The sequence below is a fragment of the Cetorhinus maximus genome, chromosome 6 (assembly GCF_964194155.1).
Source record: "Cetorhinus maximus chromosome 6, sCetMax3.hap1.1, whole genome shotgun sequence".
In the NCBI taxonomy this organism is placed as follows: Eukaryota; Metazoa; Chordata; class Chondrichthyes; order Lamniformes; family Cetorhinidae; genus Cetorhinus; species Cetorhinus maximus.
This window is the reverse complement of record NC_135884.1, coordinates 31,958,286-31,974,424: the sequence shown is the minus strand read 5'-3', so window position 1 is coordinate 31,974,424 and position 16,139 is coordinate 31,958,286. Positions and strand designations below refer to the sequence as shown.

The window sequence follows — 16,139 nt, the reverse complement described above, 5'->3', positions numbered from 1 at the left end:
TGACATAGTGGTAAAAGCTGAAGTGTAGTGACCAGGACTAGCATCTGAGTCAGCCACTAAACCCTTTGTATATGCAAAAAAGGGGGCCTAACATCTGTTTGAGGCCCACCTTCCTGAAATTGAGCTGTGATGAATGTTTCGGGCGCCAAAATAGTTATGTTCAGGATAATCATGTCTATATGTGGCCTAACCAACAATCCTTGAAGAGAGTCCTAGTGGCTGCGACTGAAAAGGTAACTTTTAAAAATATATGCTTACCTGAATGTGGAACCGGAACCGGCAAGAGTGCTCTTCCCAACTCTTTGGCAATATCAGGTGAGCATTGCCAGCCCAATCTGGGCTTATCCCACTCACCTCCAATCATCCTAATCACCTCCCCCCTCTGGATCTCCTTCTCATTTTCCCAATCACCTACACCCCACCTGATCATCTCCCCATCCCTCAACACCCAATCACCTCCACCACCTCAGGACTTGTATGAGGGCCACTACCAGCGATGTAGCAGCTCAAAATATAAATCTGCCTTGCTTAGGAGCTCCCTGGTGATATGCAGCATGCATCTGCAGCTCCCTGCTGTAAATTAAATGAGGTCCAAGGCCCAATATTGGTGTGCCTCAGGCCCACCTATTCCAGTGCAGGGATTGTTCTCTGAGTCTAACCAATTTTATTCCCATTATTTTATTAGATTAAAGTTGAAATAGGTTGAGAAAAAGGATGAGTCAATGGTAAAATTTTAGAATTAGATAATATTAATGGGATAAAAGTGGATTTAGCTCACATTAACTAGCTCAAGAGAAAATATACAGATGAAGCAGTGAACTGGCAGTAGAAAGTTAACACATACAAGATGGATAAAGTCCAGGTTAAATACATGCCCAGGAGAAAGTGGATGAGAAAAGGCTCAGATTCCTTGGATAAACTGCAAAACTAGTTTCTAATTAAATTTGAAAAAGAGGCATATGATAAACATAGACAGAAGGAAACTATATTAAAAATATGTGCAAGGCAAGAAAATCAGAGGGCAGGATTTTCTGGTGGTCATGCGGGCGCGGTGGGCGGGCTTGGGAGCAGCTGCACCCGGGGGTGGCCATGAAATGGACAGCCGCCATGATGCATCTCGGCACTGGATGGGAAGGGCTGAGCAGGGGCCAGGGCCTGTCGGCCGCTGGGTTCAATGGCAAACCAGCAGTCAGTTTAAAAGCATCCTGGGCTGCTACAGAGGACATCCCCTGAACCGATACTATGGACCCAAGTGTAGCTAGACACGGCAGGCCGGAGGGCAGGTCGGGTGGGCACTCGGCCCCCCCGCTTCTCTGATGAGTGGCTCACCATCCTTCTGGAGGAGGTGGCTGCCAGGAGGGATGCCCTTGCCCCCAGGGATGAGAGTAGGTGGCCATCGCACCTCACCAAATGGAGGTTACGGTCTCCCTTGAGAGGCGGAGCCTCCTTTGGCATTGCAACTGGGACATATTGAGGTAGCTGCATTGCCGCCTGTAAACCCTGGCAGCAGGATAGTGGCATCTTCTACGGCCCCTTCCGTCTTGGATTGCCTGCTGCCCTGTGCCCCTTGTGGCTGTGCCTTTCCTCCCACGGGTCCCTCCCCTGGAAGCCGCATTGGGACACCTGGCCTCCTCTCCCTTCTGTCCCTCTCTACCTCCTCCTCAGAGGAGGTGCCTCCAGCAATCCCCATTACCAGGGTAACAGAAGGCTGTCTGATACTTGGAAGGGCCCACACAGTCTGAATCTTCTGGGGGCCTGACAGACAGCAATGAGTCCTGAAATGAAGCCTAGAAATGCTAAGAATGAAGCTCTGAGCAGATATGAAGCTGCCAAGTACCAATAAGCAACCAGCTGCAAACTATTTCCAAAACCCATCACTACTCACACTGGCAATGCTGCTGATCCTTTTTATCCCAATCGTGGATGAGGTTTGTGAAAATGTCGGCTGGCCGCCTGCCCGTTTTGCCCGTGCGATGAGCAGAAAATCGCACAGACAAGGAAAAGTTACAGTCAATTGGACTGTGAAGGGCTTTAAGTGGCCGCTTAATTAATGGCGGCCGCCGCTCTGGCACCTGTGTGCGCCTGCCGAATGAAATATTGGCGAGTGTGCGATGATGTCGGGACGCTCGCCTGGCGTCATCGCATGCAATTTTACTCCCAGCCGGGTCAGGCATGTGCCCACCTGTGGGGCATAAAATTCTGCCCAGAGAGTAGGAAACCTAAACAGAAGCGTGAAAGAAGATTAGCAGCCAACATGAAATGAAAATAACAAGTCTTTTTAATAAGTATATATGGTCAAAGAATTGGTAGGACCAATTTGAGATGAAAGGGGCAACTTGCACTTGGGAATGAGTGAATGGCAGAAATGCCTCAGTCTTTACAGGGGAATGTGTAAATGAGACTGCAGGAGCACCTGAGGAGGATGTGAAAGAGCCACTATTGGAACTAAATATTCAAAAGGAAATACATTGAACCAATAATATGACTAAAAATTAAGAAGCCACCACGTCCAGATGACATACAACCCAGAATACTGAAAGAAGTTGGGGTGGAGACACTAATCTTCAGTTATGCTCATGACGATTAGGGATGTGGAGTTATAGGATAAATATCTGAATGGATGGCATATCAGTTAAAAAAAGCAAGCAGAGAATGAGGGTAAAGGCTAGTTATTCAGATTGAAGGAAGGTAGAAAACTGTGATCCACTAGGATCAGTGTTGAGACTGCTAATATTCATAATTTATAATCATGATTTGAATTTAGGAATAAATAGCTCAATATCAAAATTTGCAGATAATGCCAAACTGAGAAGTATAATTAACGCTGAGGAAGCATGCAACATGGGACAAGATGGTATCAGAAAACTTGTAGACTGGACAATCGAGTAGCAAATGAATCATAGCATCATTGAATCATATGATGATACAGCACAGAAGGAGGCTATTCAGCCCATTGTGCCTGTGATGGCTATTTGGTGGATCGAAATAATTAGTCCCACCCTCCAATTCTCTTTTGAATATTACGATTAAATCTGCTTCAGGCAGTGTGCTCCAAATTACACCAACTCACTATGTAAAAAAATCTTTTCCTTATGTTGCCCCTGCCAATTATCTTAAACCTGTGCCTTCTGGTCACCAACCCTCTGCTACCGCAAACAGTTTCTCTTTCTTTACTCTGTCAAACCATTCAGGATTTTTAACACTTCTATCGAATCTTCTCTAAAGCTTCTCTATTTTTAAACAGAACAATGCCACCTTTTCTTGTTTCTCCACATAACTGAAGTCCTGCATACCTAGTGCCATAATTGTTGATCTCCTCTGCACTCCCGCCAAATCCTTGACATCCTCTTCAAGTGTGATGCCCAGGATTGAACACAATACTCCACCTGAAGACTAATTAGTGTTTTATAAAAGTTTGGCATAACTTCCTTGCTTAGGTACTTGGTTCCCCTATTAATAAAGCAAAACTTCCCATATATATTTTTAACAGTACTTCTCAATTTGTCCTCCCACCTTCAAAAATTTGCCCAAAGTCTCTCTGCTCCTGTACCCCTTCAAAATTGTATAATTTAGTTCATAATACCTCCCCTCATTTTTGGTGCCAAATTGGATCACTTCACACATCTCTTTGTTAAATTTCATTTGTCATATGTCCATTTAAGCAGTCTGTCAATGTCCTCCTAAAGCCTGTTATCATCCTCCGATTGTTTAGCAAATTCTGAGTTTTGTATCATCTGCATACTTTGAAATGATGTCCTGTATATCCAAGTCTAGGTCATTAAAATGAGAGCAATGTTCCTAATACACCACTTGCCTCTTGCCTGAAAAGCAATTTTGTACCCATACTTCCACAGCACATTTAATCCCATGGGCTTTAATTTTGCTAACAAGTCTATTATGTGACAATTTGTTAAACACCTTTTGAAAGTTTATACACATCAACTGTACTACCCTCATTAACCCTTTCTTTTACTTTATCAAAGAACACAATCAAGTTAGTCAAATACAATTTGTCTTTAACAAACCTGTGCTGACTTTCATTAATTAGTCCATACATTTCCAAATGTCAATTAATTTTCTCCTGGACTACTGTCTCTAAATGCCTGCCCCCTCCAATCCCCAGCGTTAAGTTGACAGGCCAGTCGGTAGTTGTCAGATTTATCTCTCCCCCGGCCTTTAAACAGGGTTGTAATATTTGCAATCCTCTAGTCCTCTGAAATAACCCCCATATCCAACAAGGATGGGAAGATTGTGGCCAGAGCCTCCCCAATTTCCCCTCTTTCTTTCCTCAGTAACTTAGAATGCATCTTACCTGAAGCAGGTGACTTTTCTACTTTGAACATGGCCAACCTTTTAAGCACCTCCTTCATATCCATTTTTACCCTATCCAATATCCTGTGTCCTCCTTTACTGCTACATCAGCAGCATTGTCTTCTCTAATGAACTTTAGCATAGATAACTTTGGTTGGAAAAATAGAAGTATCACTTACATCTGAGAAAATAAGAAACTGAATAGGGTGGAAGAGCAAAGGGATTTGGTGATACAGGTGAACAGACCTCACTCAGAAAGTAGCTAGAATGTGGATCTTGCGACCACAAAAGGTGGCTCAGGAAAATAGCTTAGATTCTTTCAGAAGGAAACTAGGCAAGTATGCGAGAGCTAATGGAGTAGAAAAGTATACTACAAGGCTGAGATGAGGTAGATGGGTCAAGGAGGCTCATGTGGAGTTGAACACACCAGCACAAACTAGTTGGACTCATTTTTTTTTATTCTTTCTTTCAACGGATGTGGGCGTTGTTGGCTAGGCCAGTATTTATTAGTGAGCTGTGTTCTTGAATCGCTGCAGTCCATGTGATGTAGATACACCCACAGTGCTGTTAGGAAGGGAGTTCCAGGATTTTGACCCAGCAATAGTGAGGAAGAGCGATATAGTTCCAAGTCAGAATGATGTGCGGCTTGGGTGAATCTTGCAGGTGGTAGTGTTCCTATGCATCTGCTGCCACTGTCCTTCTAGGTGGTAACAGTTGTGGGTTTGGAAGGTGCTGTTGAAGAAGCCTTGGTGAGTTGCTGCAGTGCATCTTGTAGATGGTACACACTGCTGCCACAGTGTATCAGTGGTGTAGGGAGTGAATGTTGAAGATGGTGGATGGTGTCAATCAAGTGAGCTGCTTTGTCCTGGATGGTGTCGAGCTTCTTGAGTGTTGTTGGAGCTGCACTATTCCAGGCAAGTGAAGAGTATTCCATCACACTCCTGGCTTGTGCCTTGCAGATGGTGGACAGGCTTTGGGGAGTCAGGAGGTGAGTTACTTGTCGCGTGATTCCTAGCCTCTGACCTGCTTTTGTAGTCATAGTATTTACATGGCTAGTCCAGTTCAGTTTCTAGTCAATGGTAACTCCCAAGAATTTGATAGTGGGGGTTCAGCAACGGTAATGCCATTGGATGTCAAGGGGAAATGGTTGGATTCTCTCTTGTTGGAGATGGTGATTGCCTGACACTTGTGTGGCACGAATGTTACTTGCCACTCATCAGCCCAAGCCTGAATTGTGTCCAGGTCTTGCTGCATGTGGACACAGACAGCTTCAGTATCTGAGGAGGTGCAAATGCTGCTGAGCATTGTGCAATCAGTGAACACCCCCATTTCTAACCTTGTGTTGGAGAAAGGTCATTGATGAAGCAGCTGAAGATGGATGGGCCTAGGACACTACCCTGAGGAACTCCTGCAGTGATGCCTTGGGACTGAGATGATTAACCTCCAACAATCATAACCACCTCCCTTGGTGCTAGGTATGACTCCAACCAGTGGAGAGTTTCCCCCCGATTCCTATTGACTCCAGTTTTGCTAGGGCTCCCTGATGTCACACAGTCAAATGCTGCCTCGATGTCAAGGGCAGTCAATCTCACCTCACCTCTGGAGTTCAGCTCTTTTGACCATTTTACACCAAATCTGTAATGAGGTCAGGAGCTGAGTGGCCCTGGTGGAACCCAAACTGAGTGTCAGTGAGCTGATTAAGTGCTGTTTGATAGCACTGTCGATGATCCCTTCCATCACTTGCTGCTGATCGAGAGTAGACAGATAGGGTGGTAATTGGCCGAGTTGAATTTGCCCTGATTTTTGTGAACAGGACATACTTGGCCAATTTTCCACATAGCTGGGTAGATGCCAGTGTTGTAGCTGTACTGGAACAGCTTGGCTAGGGGCACGGCTGGCTCTGGAGCACAAGTCTTCAGTACTATTGCTGGGATACTGTCAGGGCCCATAGCCTTGCAGTATCCAACACCTTCAGCCATTTCTTGATATCATATGGAGTGAATCGAATTGGCTGAAGACTGGCATTTGTGATGCTGGAATCTCAGGAGGAGGCTGAGATGGATCATCCACTTGGCACTTCTGGCTGAGGATTGTAGCAAATGCTTCAGCCTTATCTTTTGCACATCAGTGTGCTGGGCTCCCCCATCATTGAAGATGGCGAACTTTGTGGAACCTCCTCCTCCAATTAGTTGTTTAATTGTCCACCACCATTCATGACTGGATGTGACAGGACTGCAGAGCTTGAATCTGATCTGTTGATTGTGGGATTGCATAGCTCTGGCTATCACTTGCTGCTTCTGCTATTTGGCATGCAAGTAGTCCTGTGTTTAGCTTCACCAGGTTGACACCTCATTTTTAGGTATACCTGGTGCTGTTCCTGGCATGCCCTCCTGCAGTTTTGTTGAACCAACGTTGATCCCCCTGTCTTGATGGTAATGGTAGAGTGGGGGATATGCTGAGCCATGAGGTTAGAAATTGTGTTCGAGAACAATTCTGCTACTGCTCATGGCACACAGCCATAGATGCCCAGTCTTGAGTTGCTAGATCTTTTTGAAATCTATCCCATTCAGCACGGTGGTAGCACCACACAACATGGTGGAGGGTATCCTCGTGAAGACAGGACTTCATCTCCACAAGGACTGTGTGGTGGTCACTCCTACCAATACTGCCATGGTCAGATGAATCTGTGACAGGTAGATTAGTGAGGGTGATGTCAAGTAGGTTTTTCCCTCTTGTTAGTTCCCTCACCACCTCACACAAACCCAGCTGAGCAGTTATGTCCTTTAGGACTTGGCCAGCTCGGTCAGCATTGGTGCTACTGAACAACTCTTGCAGCAGAATTTTACAGCCACTCCTACTGGCGGCATTTTCATGTCCCACCGAAGTCAATGGACTTTTGAACGCTCGCCACATTTTACAGCCCCACCCCTGCAGCATGGGACGGTAAAATTCCGCCCTTGGTGATGAATGTTGAAGTCCCCCACGCAGAATAAACATTGTGCCTTTGCCACCTTCAGCGCTTTCTCCAAGTGGTGTTCAACATGGAGGACTATTGATTCATTAACTGAGACAGGGTGGATGGTGGGGGTTAATGTCTGATAGGTGGTAACCAGCAGGAGGTTTCTTTGCCCATGTTTGACCTGATGCCATAAGACTTCATGGGGCCTGGAGTCAATGTTGAAGACTCCTAGGGCTGAATCTTCGGCTCGGCGAGCGGGGGCGGGGTGTCATTTAGATTTTCAGTTCGGCGGGCGCGCAGCTAACTCAGCTGTGCGCCTGCTGAACTGTCAAAAGCCTGTTAAGGCCGTTAATGAACTAATTAAGCCTCTTGAGAAAGCTGCCCGTCCAACCTTAAGGTTGGTGGGTAGGCAAAGAGCCCAGGCGGCCTTTGCATTTTTCATGGAACCTCATCCACGGGCTGGGTGAGGTTTTATGAATGGTTTATAAATTAAATCTATTTTTTCATTAAAGTTCATTGACATGTCCCAGCTCATGTGACACTGTCACATGATGGGACATGTCTTTCATTTAAAATTTTTGGAACTTAAACTAATCTCCCTGAGGAGGCTCTGTGCCTCAGGGAGATTTCTGGGTTCATTCACACGCATGCGAGCGCAGACCCTGACTCAGGGAACTCCCCCCTCTCCCCCGCCCACACAGGGAACGCTTTTGGGCGTGCGTCACACTGGCTGGGCCTTAATTGGCCTGCTCACGTAAAATGGTGGTGCGGACCCGATCGAGGGTGCGGATTGGGTCTGCGCCTGCCTGCACCAGCCCTTGCATAACCTCCCCCGATGGGGGAGAATTCTACCCCTAGAACAACTCCCTCCCAACTGTATACCACTGTGCCGCCACCTCTGCCCTGTCTGTGGGGCAGGTCATACCCAGGTGATGGTGGTGTCTTGGATATTGTCAGGTATGCTTCCGTGAGTATAACTATGTCAAGCTGTTGCTTGATTTGTCTGTGGGTCAGCTTTTCTAATTTTGGCACAAGCCCCCACTTGTTAGTAAAGAGGACTTTGCAGGGTCAACAGAACTGGGTTTGCCGTTGTCATTTCTGGTGCCTAAGTTGATCCATCCTTTTAGGCTACATAGCAGTTTGATACAACTGAGTAGTTCACTAGGAAATTTCAGAGGGCACTTAAGAGTCAACCACATTGCTGTCAGTCAGAAGTCACATGTAGCCCAGACCAAGTAAGGACAGTAGATTTTCCTAAAGGGGCATTAGTGAACCAAATGGGTTTTTGTGACAATCACAATGTGTTATGGTCATCATTATGGAGACTAGCTTTTAATTCCAGATTTATTAATTGAATTTAAACTCCACCAGCTATCATGGTGGGATTTGAATCCTTGTCCCCAGGGCATTAGCCTTGGCCCCTGGATTGTTAACCTGGTGACATTGCCAGTATGCTACTGCGTCCCCTCACAGGACTGCCCTATTTTTGCTCTCTGTTGTATATTCCATATAATTTGATTTTAAGTAATCAAATTTTTTCCAAAATTATTCTGTGCTTAAGGATTGAAGGTAAAAGATATGAAACCATGTTCAAAAAAGAGGCCATTTTGCCTGACCATATTTTATAAGCAAACTTCTAAGGGACAATTTTCTGATGCCAATTATAGGAAGGGCAGCATGCATTCATCAAATCATTTGAATGGACAGAAAATCATGAGCAGCCAATCCACAATTTCCTGATGTGCATAGTTTATAGGTCAGACTCCCTACCACTAATGAACATTTATATAATAGTCATTTAGAGATGGAGTCTATAATATGGGATGAAGATAATGAATACTTAGAATGGCAAAGGCTGATTAGGCAGTCAACATGAATTTCTAAAGGACAGTTTGTGCTTGACTAATGAAAGCGACTTAATTATTAGAGAATATTGATAAAGGAAATACAGCGGGTATTCAGACAATTCCAGCATCTTTAAAAGAACGTGGATGTGAGTAAGGGCAGGGAAATTGAACTAGAGTTGATAGATTCATTTAAAGAGCTGATGGTGGCAGATGTGGGCTGAATGGCCCCTCTCTGTACTTTAGTTTCCATGATTCTTGAAGTCTCAAGTGAAAAACCTCAAGGCAATTAACTTCCTTGGTACCAGATTCCATATTATCTTTGGATTAATCTTGCTGCAAAAAGAATGCAATCTGAATGTCCATAAATATTTTGCAAACTTCTCAACAGATTACATGCCAAGCCAAAGGCTCTCCTACATCTCACCTAGTGTGGATGGATATTGCATCTGTAAAGGGTTCTCAATGGTCAGAGAAAAGGGACACAGTTATGGCGGGTGTCAGCGTTTGACATTCATTGCCTGGTTTGATATTTGCCAGATTCCTTCCTGACTAACTAGGCAACACATGTGTGGAACAGATGAGCAAAGAGAACATGTTCTTTTTCAAGTGGCAAACAGATAGATTGCATTTAATAGTAGTTTGGCTGGCTCTTGATTTTTCCATCTTCAAATATGAGGTCAATCGGTTGGTTGACTCATAGCACAAATTGATCAAATAAGAATTGGATGGCAAAATACTCTGAATATCGTGTGTCACTACAATATCTGAAAATATATCTTTATTGGTCCAACATTTGACAAAAGCAGAGAATTGACTACTTTTCTGAAAATTAAAACAGCACAACCTTGCTAGTGGGCTCATCAGGAAGTGGCAAAGCAGATAGTCAAGAAATGGTATTGCAGACAGATAGGTCACTTCATCGTGAAAGGAAATAGGAAACTGAGCAGCTCCAGCTCCAGGAATAAAGCCAACAGAGTCATCCCTCAAAGGTCTATGAATAAAATATTAAAAACAGTTCCATCCTTCTTTTCTTTCCATTGATTCCATAGACCAGTAAGGCCTTCATTTATTTAGTGCATATTAACCTCTCCAAAACATTCCAACTTTCTTCACATGCAATGGATTGTATTGAAATTGAGATGATTGTTCTTCAAAAGGGAAATTTGGCAAGTAATTTTGTATGCAGCAAGATCCCACAAATGGCAATTAGACATGGGACTAATTCATCAGTTTTTGCAGATGTAGTTAAGGGAAAGATTCTGGCCAGGACACTGAGAGAACTTCTTGCTCTTTTTGAATAGCACCATGGACCTTTGCTCATTGAATGCATGGCTTTCGAACTGCCACTTACAACTGGACATTCGTTCTCTGTCCTTATTGTATGGGACACTTCCCAGAAAGGAAAAGAGTTTTGATTCTGCAGCATCCTATTTACAAATAAAAATCGGTTATTAAAAGAGACATTGTTTTCTAAATGGTAAGCTCATTATTGCCATGAGCATTCTCTTCCACTGCAACTAGAATGCTAATCAGTCAAAAAAAAAATAACAGTAGATGTTTAGGGAGGAGACTTAAATGGCAGAATGTGACAAGTGATATTCCCAAGGGTCTCTACTGGAGCAATTATCATATTCATATGTGACTTGGATAAAAGAATAGAGAGCCGTTATCTTTGTTAACTGGTTACACTAAGTTAAGTTGTCTAGTAACTAGTGTAGATGGAAACAGGAACTTGCACAGAGGTATAATGAAACCACTACACCTTCAAGGTTTATTCAAAATTCCAGACAGAAAAGATGTTAAAATAATGCTCGCATAAAATGTGAGCTCAGTCCAGGTATAGCGGACAAAACTGTGACACATGGAGCTCAATGTGGCAAAGTGTGAGGTCATCCACTTTGGGCATGTGAAGGTAGATCAATGTATTTTCTAAATGATGAGAAACAAGAAACTATGGTTGAGCAGAGACATTTAAGACTCCAAGTACAGAAATCACTGAAAGCTAGGTACAAAAAATAATTTGATCCTATGAAAGGAAAACTTTGAACAAAGCCACATTAGGGAAAGAAGTGCTGGGTTGCCAATGGAATGCATTCCCCACATCTTCCAGTTAGCATTGCAAAACCAATGATAAAGTAGAAAGCCACTCAGCTGCCAATCTATTTGCCTCTTCAAAGGTTAAATTAAAATCGATTACAATAGAGAGCATTTGTGGGGCTATACCTGGACTGAGCTCACATTTTATGTGAGCATTATTTTAAAATCTTTTCTGTCTGGAATTTTGAATAAACCTTGAAGGTTTAGTAGTTTCATTATACCTCTGTGCAAGTTCCTGTTTCTCTATACCTCTGATTTGACTGTGTTTAAAGCAATTTGAGTTGCTCAAAAGAAAATTTCAGAATGAGTAACAGTGTATTATAATAGTTTGTGGACATCTTTTTATAATCCCTGCTTCTATGTAATCCCGATGTAGTTTTCCTTGCACCTTCTATTGTAAGGAAATTGCTTTATAAACACCAAGAGCTATTCAAGATACCATTGCTGGCCTCTTGCGCAATCTCAATTATAATTACTCCACAATTGGCGGCTGTGCCTTCAGTTGTCTAGGCCCCAAGCTCTGGAATTCCCCACCCTACACCCCTCTGCCTCTCTACCTCACTTTTCCCCTTTAGGACACTACCTACCTCTTTAACCAAGCTTTTAACAATCTGACCTAATAACTCCTTATGTGGATTGGTGTCATATTTAGTTTTATAATGCTCTGTGAAATGCCTTGGTATATTTTGTTGCGTTAAAGTTGCTATATAAATATAAGTTGTTGATAGTGTTTTTCCACAAAGCATGAAAAGGCCTCAAACCTTTCATTAGTTAATGCAGATACTGTGTTACTAGATTGTGCTGCATGTTCTACCTCCATATACTTGTACCACAATCTTCTGGTGGAAAACTCTGGTAACCTTGTCCCAAAATATATTACCATTGAAGACTGATCAGTAAGCATGCTATTGTGAATAATTTATCTCTCAACAATAGGTATATGAATAGATTCAAGTTGCTATTTTATCCTGTAGAAAATTCCATTTCTAAGATGAGTAATATTAAAGGCTGGAATTTTGTCAGGCTGACAGGGACCTCAGCCACCATTCAAAGGACAGGTGGTGAATCTCCATCAGTTCCGCATCTGGAATACTGTGTGCAGTTTTGGTCCCCACATTTAGAAAGGATATACTTGTATTGGAGGCAGTACAGTGAAGGTTGAGGTGAGGGGTTATCCTATGATGAGAGTCTAAGTAAATTGGGCTTATATTGTCTGGAGTTTAGAAGAATGAGAAGTGGTTTCATTGAAACCTGCAAAATTCTGAAGAGGCTTGAAAAGGTAGATGCTGAGAGGTTGTTTATAATGTAGGGAAGTGTGATGTTATTCGCTTGGTCCTAGAAAAGCAGAAAGGTGTGAACCTTGTAAGTGTTGATGTTCAAAGACACTTGGGCGTGCTTATAGAAGAAACACAGAAAGTTAGCATGCAGGTGCAGCAGGCAATTAGGAAGGCAAATGGCATGTTGGCCTTTATTACAAGGGGATTGAAGTACAAGAATAAAGAAGTCGTGCTACAATTGTACAGGGTTTTGGTGAGGCCACCTCTGGGATACTGTGCGTAGTTTTGGTCCCCACATTTTAAGAAAGGATTTACTTGCACTGGGGCGGTACAGTGAAGGTTCACTAAATTGGTCCCTGGGATGAGGGGGCTGTCCTATGATCAGAGGATGAATAAATTGGGCTTATATTCTCTGGAGTTTAGAAGGAGAGGTGAACTCACTGAAATATACAGAATACTGAAGGGTCTTGATAGGGTAGATGCTGAGAGATTGTTTCCACTGGTTGGGGAATCTAAAGCACGGGGGCACAGTCTCAGGGTAAAGATCATTTAGGACTGAGATGAGGAGAAATTACTTCACTCGAAGGGTTGTGAATCTTTGGAATTGTCTATCCCAGAGGGTTGTGGATGCTCCATCGCTGAATGCTATATAAGGCTGGGATAGACAGATATTTGGTCTCTCAGGTATTAAAGGATATGGGGCCGGTGGGAAAATGGAGTTGAAGTCCAGGATCAGCAATGATTGCATTGAATGGCGAACAGGCTCGACAGGCCATAAGGTCTACTGCTCCTATTTCATGTGTTTTGTGGGGGAGGCCCGATGGAATCAAATGCCCTTCAGGCACTTAAGTGGCCACTGTCAGACCTTACCCGCAGTTGGGTTCCCTGGCAGCACAAGTCCCAACCGCAGAGATCTGCTGGCCAATCAAATGCTCTAGCAGGAGTGGTGGCTGGTGCCAGCATTGCACTCACCAAAGGCCCAGGTCGAAAGTGAGTGAAGACGGGATGGGGGTTGTATGATTGTGGTCGCACGGCAGGGTAGTCAGCGGAAAGGGTAGCGGGTGGCTTTCAGCTAATAACCCTTGCCAGAGGCCAGGTCCCTTGATCGGGCATAGAGTTCCTGACTATGAAGGATGCCCGGGAAGCCTCTGACCAACCTGATTGCCATTCGTCCTCCACTTAATCCTTGAAGCACCACAAGGTTGCAGTAAGTTTAGTGCCAATTGCTTCATTAATGAGTCTAATTCCGCCTGCCGGGGATCCCGCCTCAGCCCCTTCCGCCCTCCCACTTAATCACAGGAGGTTTTCGCGCCGCCGGGAGACTGAAGCGGTGCCTCTCCTGAGATTAAATGAACCCGGCCGCCATGATTCCCGCTGAAAAAGGCTGCATTAAATCCAGCCCAACTTTACACCATATCACAACATTAGAAATGTTATTCATAGATATAACAAACCATGACATCCGCGATTAAAAACACAAACATTGCATAACCCTCCTGAATCGAGCATTTCACTCAATTTTCCAGTTACAAAAATTAAACCAAAATGTTGTCTGGCGAGCCAATTATGACTTAAAGAATGTTTTTTTTTTGTTTTATTACATAGTGTTTGTGATTAGGTAAATTGTCTAGCAGCATCTGAAAGCTTTAATATATTGTGTGTGTTTCTCTTGAGAATTTTTTTTTAGCTGAGTGTTTATCTGGTTTTCACTCTCCTGTGGTTAAACAGCGAGTAATGTTTTCATCAGCCGCTCTCTAGCACCAATACAGCGACATTTCCGCAATTCTGAAAGTTTTGTTTCCAGACATTGTGCACATTTGATATGAATTCTGGCGGCGGTTTGCAGATCTCGGCTGCTTTCAGCCGATCCAAAAGAAAAGTCAAAACGTCGTGAAAACTGCAATTGACAAACAAATAATTAAAGGGGTTACATCCTGTTTAGAGATACGTCTATAAACAGAGCAGTGTTCCCTTTTGTTTTCCTAAGGTGGACCGCCTTCCAACAGCCATTAAGACGGTTAGTTTGATTAGAAACCTCTATTTAGTGTAAAATATCACCCTTGTAATGTGCTATTGCTGTAAACCCGAAAACGTTAGCCTTAGGGGACAAGATACCACAGCGATTTCTCCCTCCCTCTGTCTCCCACCCTTTCCGGAAATAAGGCCGTCTGTAATTACAGCATTGGAGCTGCATTAGGAACTGAACGACACTGAGGGAGACCAGAGTATGAGGCACAGGCTCTGCCAATAAAAGATGATAAGAAAACCAACGATCCTGTGGCTTTGATACTGAAGTCGGTCGTATGAAACGATTCTAATCTATCTTCTTGTAGCGGTTGTGTGTTGAGACTGCCGACCTTGATGTGATGTAATTCAATGATGGGGCGACACTTCTCTGAACGCAGCCCGAGTTCGACTATTTTCCACTAACTTCATTTGCAACTTCCTGGATGTTGGAAAGTTCAGTGATCAGAGACGCTGACTGTGGGGTAGCAGCCTTCGCTTGTTCTCTCCTGCAGCCTTGAACCGTGAAATGAAGCTTTTCCAGTTCCCTAAAATAAGATGCCCAGAATAAACACAGGGGTTCGTTTTGTTGCCTTACTGTTTGTCCCAAAGTAACATTGGAACAAACTATGGGGAGCTGGGGGTGGGTGGAGGGGGGTTTGCGGAGAGACACAATGTTTTTGTTTTTAGCAACTTTAACATGCTCATCAGTTGTGAACCTTGATCTAGGTCATATATGACATGACATCTAAAGTCAAGGATGTCCAGCATGCGGCCCACGAGCTCTTGTCCTCCAAAGCCCAAAGCAACCTTGGTCTGATTTGTGTTTACATTTCTCGCTCACTGCTTCAGTTTGTTCGAATTTTCTGCGCCTGGAGTTTTGGAGAAGGCTCTTTGCTCATGTAATTGTCTCGCTGATCGATAAATCAGATCACCAGCGTCTCTAACTGCCAGCAACTTGATGCATGGGTAAATTAATGATATCAAACTAAAGGTCCATCACCAAGAGCTCCGTGTTACCCGAGTATGTAAGCAAGAACCAAGTTTGGGTACCTCTCATCTACTGGGCCTTTTCATATGTTCCCCTTAGAACTTCACCCTGCATTGCCTGTAGATTGTAATGGGGGGGTGGTGGGGGTTCCTTCCGTTGTAATTGGGCAATTAGGGATGGGCAATAAATGCTGGCCCAGCCAGCGAACCCCACATCCCGTGAATGAATTTTTAAAAAAACGCACCAGAGACATGAACCCATGGTTGCATGAAAATCATCAATAACACACATTCCTTATTGCGCTAGTTTGTAACAAACACTATAATTACCTGTTTACAGTTTACTCCCAATTGTAATGTGAGTGAAATTGTCAGCTCCATGCAGCAATGCTGTGGTTCTCAATCGCTCACTTTGAGAATAACCTCGTTTTGTTTGAAAAAAAAGCTCATTGAGAAACCGACCATCGCTCTCCCGACGCTGGAGGGGCGCTTTCTCCAGCTGCCCCCACCCCACCACCCCCCACTGTCTTTGTGTGGTGCCGGGCACAGTGGGGTGGGGGGCGGGGGGGACAGCCCAGCTTGAAGCCTCGGCTCTGCCCAGAGCCCGGGTTAGGCTGGCTGGCGGGCGGGCGGGTTAGGCTGGCGGGCGGGCGG

At 44.1% G+C, this 16,139-nt stretch overlaps 1 long non-coding RNA gene across 1 annotated transcript; it reads right to left on the bottom strand.

Moving 5' to 3' along the window:
• Nucleotides 1-9,882: 9,882 nt before the first annotated feature.
• On the bottom strand, nt 9,883-15,985 carry LOC144681686 (uncharacterized). The gene is made up of 2 exons (XR_013576823.1): nt 15,816-15,985; nt 9,883-15,043 (listed from the first exon to the last, which is right to left on the bottom strand). It is a non-coding gene; the product is annotated as an uncharacterized LOC144681686 (long non-coding RNA).
• Nucleotides 15,986-16,139: the final 154 nt, after the last annotated feature.